This window comes from Gambusia affinis, linkage group LG15 (assembly GCF_019740435.1).
Source record: "Gambusia affinis linkage group LG15, SWU_Gaff_1.0, whole genome shotgun sequence".
Classification (NCBI taxonomy): domain Eukaryota; kingdom Metazoa; phylum Chordata; class Actinopteri; order Cyprinodontiformes; family Poeciliidae; genus Gambusia; species Gambusia affinis.
In genome coordinates, this window is record NC_057882.1 from 23,384,878 (window position 1) to 23,390,877 (window position 6,000).

The following is a 6,000-nucleotide window of genomic DNA, read 5'->3' on the forward strand; positions in this document are numbered from 1 at the left end:
ATATGATTATTCTTAAAGCTTAAGAATAATCATATGTTGTTTCTATATTTTTCAATGTAATATTAAACCTGGTGGTTATTTTAAGGCTTTTATATAATTCTATAAAAAGTGCCAGCAAATATACTTGAAGCTGCAGAGTTTGCTTTGTTCTGAGGTAAATACAAAAGCACACCCCTGTAGATTATATATCTTCTACATTTTGAGAAAATAACCTTAAAATTATCACTGGATGCTACTTGAAACGGTAGTGTAACAATCCACCTACAGCATTCTGATAATCATCATGATGGTTTGCAAGATTTGTTTGCAACAAGGACATTTTAGCACTTTAACTACGTAGCTTCACAACTCAATCAAAAATCAATAGGGGAAATCGCAGTGACAGCAAAGTCTTTGATAAATCATCTTCCTCAATTCTGGTTTCAATCAAAGCTGATTTATGTTGATTTCCAAGTCAAATTGTTTTTTTGCAATATCTTCTGCCTCAGTGCTTATTAAAATCAGAAGAGCTGTGTTAACTCCAAGACCGTATTCACAGGTTTCCTCACCTATCCGCTGTCCTGTTCTTCTCTTTTCTTCGCGATCCCCACTCTAATTATTCTTAAATTGGGCCTTTGTTCACCAGCATATCAGTCTCATTACGCAGACAGACAGAAATGGAGCCTAATCAGAGGCAAAAAGAGACAGAGCGAAATAGGCTGGTTGATTATCTCTCATGCCACACTGCTAAACCTCATACAGCCTGTTAGTTTGGATTTTACCTCACAATTTTGCAAAAATACAGCAGGTATTGCATCAGACTAAAAAAATGACACAATTTTTTCAGTAACCATTTCTCCCATTGGTTAGAAAAAATGCAGGATGAGTTCAGAGAAAAGATGATGCCAGAAGGAGATGGAAAAACAAAACATATGGTTCATTACAGAACAAAATGAGGACAGTGTGACTCACTGAAATACAGAGTTGCCTCAGAAAAACAAAACAAACATTGAACAATTCAATTTCTGATCTAAGGAAAATGAGAGAACTCTCTTGGTGATGAGGAAGTGTTGGGAAGGAAGTTGATTAGTGGGTTGACTGTGACAACAAGTCACAATGTTGTCTTAAATGTTGGACCTGTAGTTAGGTCAAATAGGCAACAATTAACAAAAATACTACAGTGCTAAATGCTGCACTTCAGTGATCAAAGAGTAACTAAAAACCCAAGGTATGATCACTTACCTGTTTTATTTTAAATAGTCTATAAGTAAATATTAGAAACATTCTTAGTGTTTTTTATGTAATCTCTCAGCCATTGGTTCTTTCTTCAGTTAATCTTATTTCTTTTGCACAATCGAGCATTAATTAATGTTTTGTTTATCAGTGGAGTTATAAAATCTGGACTCCATTATTTTGATACTAAACAACAGATGCTTTTGGTATCAACTTTGCACTTATGTCAGTCTTTTTATTACACTTTTTAAGTAATGTTGAAAAATGTATAAATAGTTTGAATTACATCATCAATCAGTGCATATAGTGAAGCAACACATTACACATCTCCATTACAGTCTTTTTGCTGTTCACTTCAAATTGTAGTAAACAATTCAAATCAACATATAAAATTTAAATCACAACTTTCTGCTCTACCAGTCGGTCATCAAATATGAAATCACCAAATAAATATTCACATTATAAATATTCACATTATAACCCTGAATTGAAGCTGGAAACTTTTTTTTCACTCTGCTTGATAAGGTGGTATGTCTGCATTCAAAATGAAACTTCACTCTTCAGCAACTTTCTGCTTTTGTCTTAGCTGCCTCTGTGCTAACTTCTTTGCTAATTGAATTGACTTTAGATGGTACAGTGCCTTCAGATTATATTCATAACAGGTGCAATATGAATATTCTGGATTGAATTGAATGTGAAAAGGCTGGTCAAAAGATAACAAATAGCTGAATCTTTGTATCAAACCTAAGAAGAAATACTGTGGAGATGTACGTATTATTCAATAAATGGAAGATGAATATGAGCATGAACGGACTATATTATTGTTTACCTTGCTTCATAAATCATACGTACAGAAAGGTTTTTCCATTTAACAATTACTATCATCATGATAAATATATCAGTAAGTGGTCACATGTGAGTTTGTTTATTAGATAAATCGGTTCATCCTGATGCTGCATGACAGGCCTTCTCCATCAAACCTTCCCCTGACGGTAAAAGCAGCAGGGAGTGACTGCAGATACCTTCTGATTTGCACACAAAGCACACTCAGGACTCTTTGACTGCAGCCTGTCTCTCCTTCTTTCTGTTTGCTTTCCACACAAACACAAATAGAGCAGACACACACAAAAAATATATGTCTGCTTGTCTCCCAGTCTTTGAAACTTGTTACTGACTAGATTGATGATTCAAAAAAAAAAAACATATTGAATTGCATTTTTCTCTTGAATCATCAGGGGGCAAAATATGGAAATACTTTGTTTTATTACAGCATAGTCTGAAATGCTGATGCGATCTATTGTGTTGATTTAATTCAGTTTTATATGCTAGAACTAAACATAGATAAAAGAAAGAAGGAAGCCGTCTGAATATCGCCCCTGTCCTTTGATTCTGGTATGAATGGCCAAATGTTCCTGGGCTGGAAGTTTACCACATTTATTCTCTCTCAAATGCTAACGCTTTTCCTGTTGCGTGAAATGTCACCACATCGAGGACACACTATCTCATAGAGGTCAGGACATTTTTAGAAACTAATACAGAAAAGCAGTTTTACTGACACAAGAGGAAATCTCTTCTCATTACTCTGAAAATGTCAAGAAACTGGAGGATATGCTCACCCAGCTCTCCAGCCATCCTCAGAGAGCTTGATGGAGTATTACACTACGACTGTTTAAAAACCATGAATTTAATTGTGGACTACTTCTCCTTTCAATGGTTCTACTCTCATAATTGTGATCACAAACACCTTTCTGACATCAGCTGAGAGCAGACATGAATCTATCAATTTACTTTTGGTGACAGAGATAATGTTCACTCTGAGAGCCACTGATGTTCTGAGGTTGTCATTAAGATGGCTTCTACAGCTGACAAGTGGATCCACATAAAACTGCACAGTCTATGCAGTGTGAAAAACTGCAGATAAAGGTTGTTTCACCAGCAGACATGGCACTAATCCTTGTAACCAATTAGTGCATTAAACTCAGTTTATTATTCAAATTGGTTTAATAAGTTCTCTATCTACGTAAACTCAACAGATTGTTTCAAATTGTTAACTTGCAGCATTGATTTAGACAATCGCTTGTGTTGTGTTACTGACTACAGATATCAATGAATAAACACACGAGGAACCTGGCTGTAACATTCACATAAAGTCTGTTATTAAATTGACTTTAGACTTAATAAACTGTAACAAAACTATAAGAATATAAGGTTTTTTGTCCAAACAGAAAACAGAAAATCCTGGATATTCTCCTGCCTGAGTCTTGACTATCAGCTGGAGAAATTTATAATCTCACAACACTTCTTAAATCACTGCTCTGTTTGTTAAAGAAGAGATTTTATCTTTTTGCTATTGGTCAATAGAAAACTAATTGGTCTTGGGCTGACATATTTCTCAACTAACCTCCTGAAAACATGAAAGGTGCAGAATCTGTTGGTTCCTTTAAAGTGGAATTGAACACATTTTTTGGTTTTCACAGCTTTTGATGAAAGCATCTGACAAATAAATTGGTTGAGACATTGGGTTCTTTTATGCATTTAACTTCCCTATTTTAATATCTTTTTTCTTTTATGCAATGCTTTCATGGCTATGCTTTGTCTTTTTCTTTCTGTCTTTCCTTTGATGTCCTGTGAAGCACTTTGGATTGCTTAGTATGAATGGTGCTAAATAAATAAACTTGCATTTCTTTGAAAATTCTCCATCATCTATGGGACAGACAGCTTTCTTGCCAAAATGCACTCATCTTTCTAATATGGTACATTTCTTATTTTCCTCCACGGTTCATAAAACTGGTGAAAAAGAACTCTTTTCAGGATTAAGGTTAGGTTGCAGCAACTGCTTGTCATTTTGTCAAAGAGGCCCTCGAATGAAAAAACATTGTTCCACTTGACAGGTCAGTACCTTGACTGGCAGGTCAAAAGTGTGTGGATGAGATGTAAACTGTAAAGTGGTTTGCTTTTGTTGGAGAAGATAAAGTAATTTCTTCACCAATTCTCTCCTCCCAGGAATTTACAACCTGTCGCCGTAAAGCTGAAGGGAACGCCGTGGCTCTTCTCCAAGCATTTCATGAGGTTCTGATGGGTTCTGTCAAACCCGTGTTTGTGTGCTTCAAAAAGCACAAAATAAGCTTTTCATAATCCTCCTAATCTGTTTGCTTGTTAAAAGAAGAAAATGTAAGGAAAATTCTGCTTCACATCATCTTTATGTTTAATGTCAGTAACCACAGGGTCTTCTTAGAAATGCTAATTGGACAGTGGATAAACCTAATCTTCCTTAAAGAACAAAACACAAAGCTGACTGTGTGAATGAAATATTTAAGCAACTTGATTTGTAAAGACTTGCTGGGTTATGATTAAGCAATAAAATGCATCACAGTTTTGAAGCACACTGGTGATTTCAAGGTTTCAATTTTATGGACAAACAAAATAATGTTAGTCGATAAATTTGAGAAATACTCAAATTGGAGGCTCTGATTTAAAATATGTGGATTTGAACATTTATTATGTTAATTAAATTAACAGAATAAAACTAAATAAATTATTCATGAAATTAATTCACAGGAAACATTTTTGCAGTTGTAGTGGAAAAGGACAAGTGGAAAAGGTAACTGGCTAGCTCTTGTTGGGTTTGATTTGGATTCCTTGTGAGTAACAGGCAGAAAAACAGAATGACAAACAGCCCCAGTTTGCCATTTTGGAAAATAAAACCTTCTCACACAGACATCCACAAACACCAACTCTTCCTGCTGAATGCTGAGCTCTTAGAGAGTCTGTTTTTCACACTACAGACTCGGGGTGATGGGAGGAAGATCTCATCATGTGTTCAATAACCACCACTGAAGGACTTCTCAAAATTTAGCCAGAGAGCAATTTATCAGAGGCATTTATATCAGAGTTAGTTGAAGCTCAGGCTCTGAACCTAAAAGCAGCTTTGTGTTTTTCTAAGACTGCACCAAATCCTCTGATGTGTTTGTTGTCCAAGCAAACATCATTGATCATTTCACATTATCATTAAGACTTCTGGGAAAACTTAATGCTCAAAATTCCTTTTAGAGGAGACCAATTTTCAGCTCAATGCATTTCCTATAACTTCATAAAGGCATTCAAGGTTCTTATCAGATAAATTGGTGGCTCCTTGTCAGTGGATGAAGCCAGAGATATTATCTCAATCTGCACTTGAAAACCATAATTAGCCTGACAGATGAAAACCTTAATAATAAAACCTCTATACTTCACTGACTGAACAGAAAAGGTACCACAATGCTCACTGGGCTCGGCTTCCCTAACCTCTGGCACTTGGTGCCTTTGCATCATTTTGCTCTTTTGTCGGAGCTTTCAGTGAAATATCTGTTATCTGTAACAGCGGGCTAATGAGAGCTCTGCATCTGAAATTATGCTGTGACATTTCTGGTCTTAAAATGTCAGCTGTGACTTTAGAAAACAACACTCAAGAAAAGCCTAAACCTTTCATATTAGTGACAATCAGGGTGGATAAAAGCATGTGATAATGGCTCTACTTACAGAATAAGAAAAAGGCTGATAAGAACTGCTTGAAGAAATAAATTATCTCTGATTTTGATTGAGAACTTTGCCCTTCAAAATGTATTTAATTAAGTGAGAAGCAGTTTCATTTGAGGCATTACTGAACCTGTGGAACATTATGAGCCAGTCAGCCATCACTGTAGGTACTAAGGTTAAATACAGGACACATTACTTTCCTCTTTTCATATCTGCAGCTGACAGCTTATGCTTTAACAAACACATATACACACTTTTGAATGTCCAAACAAA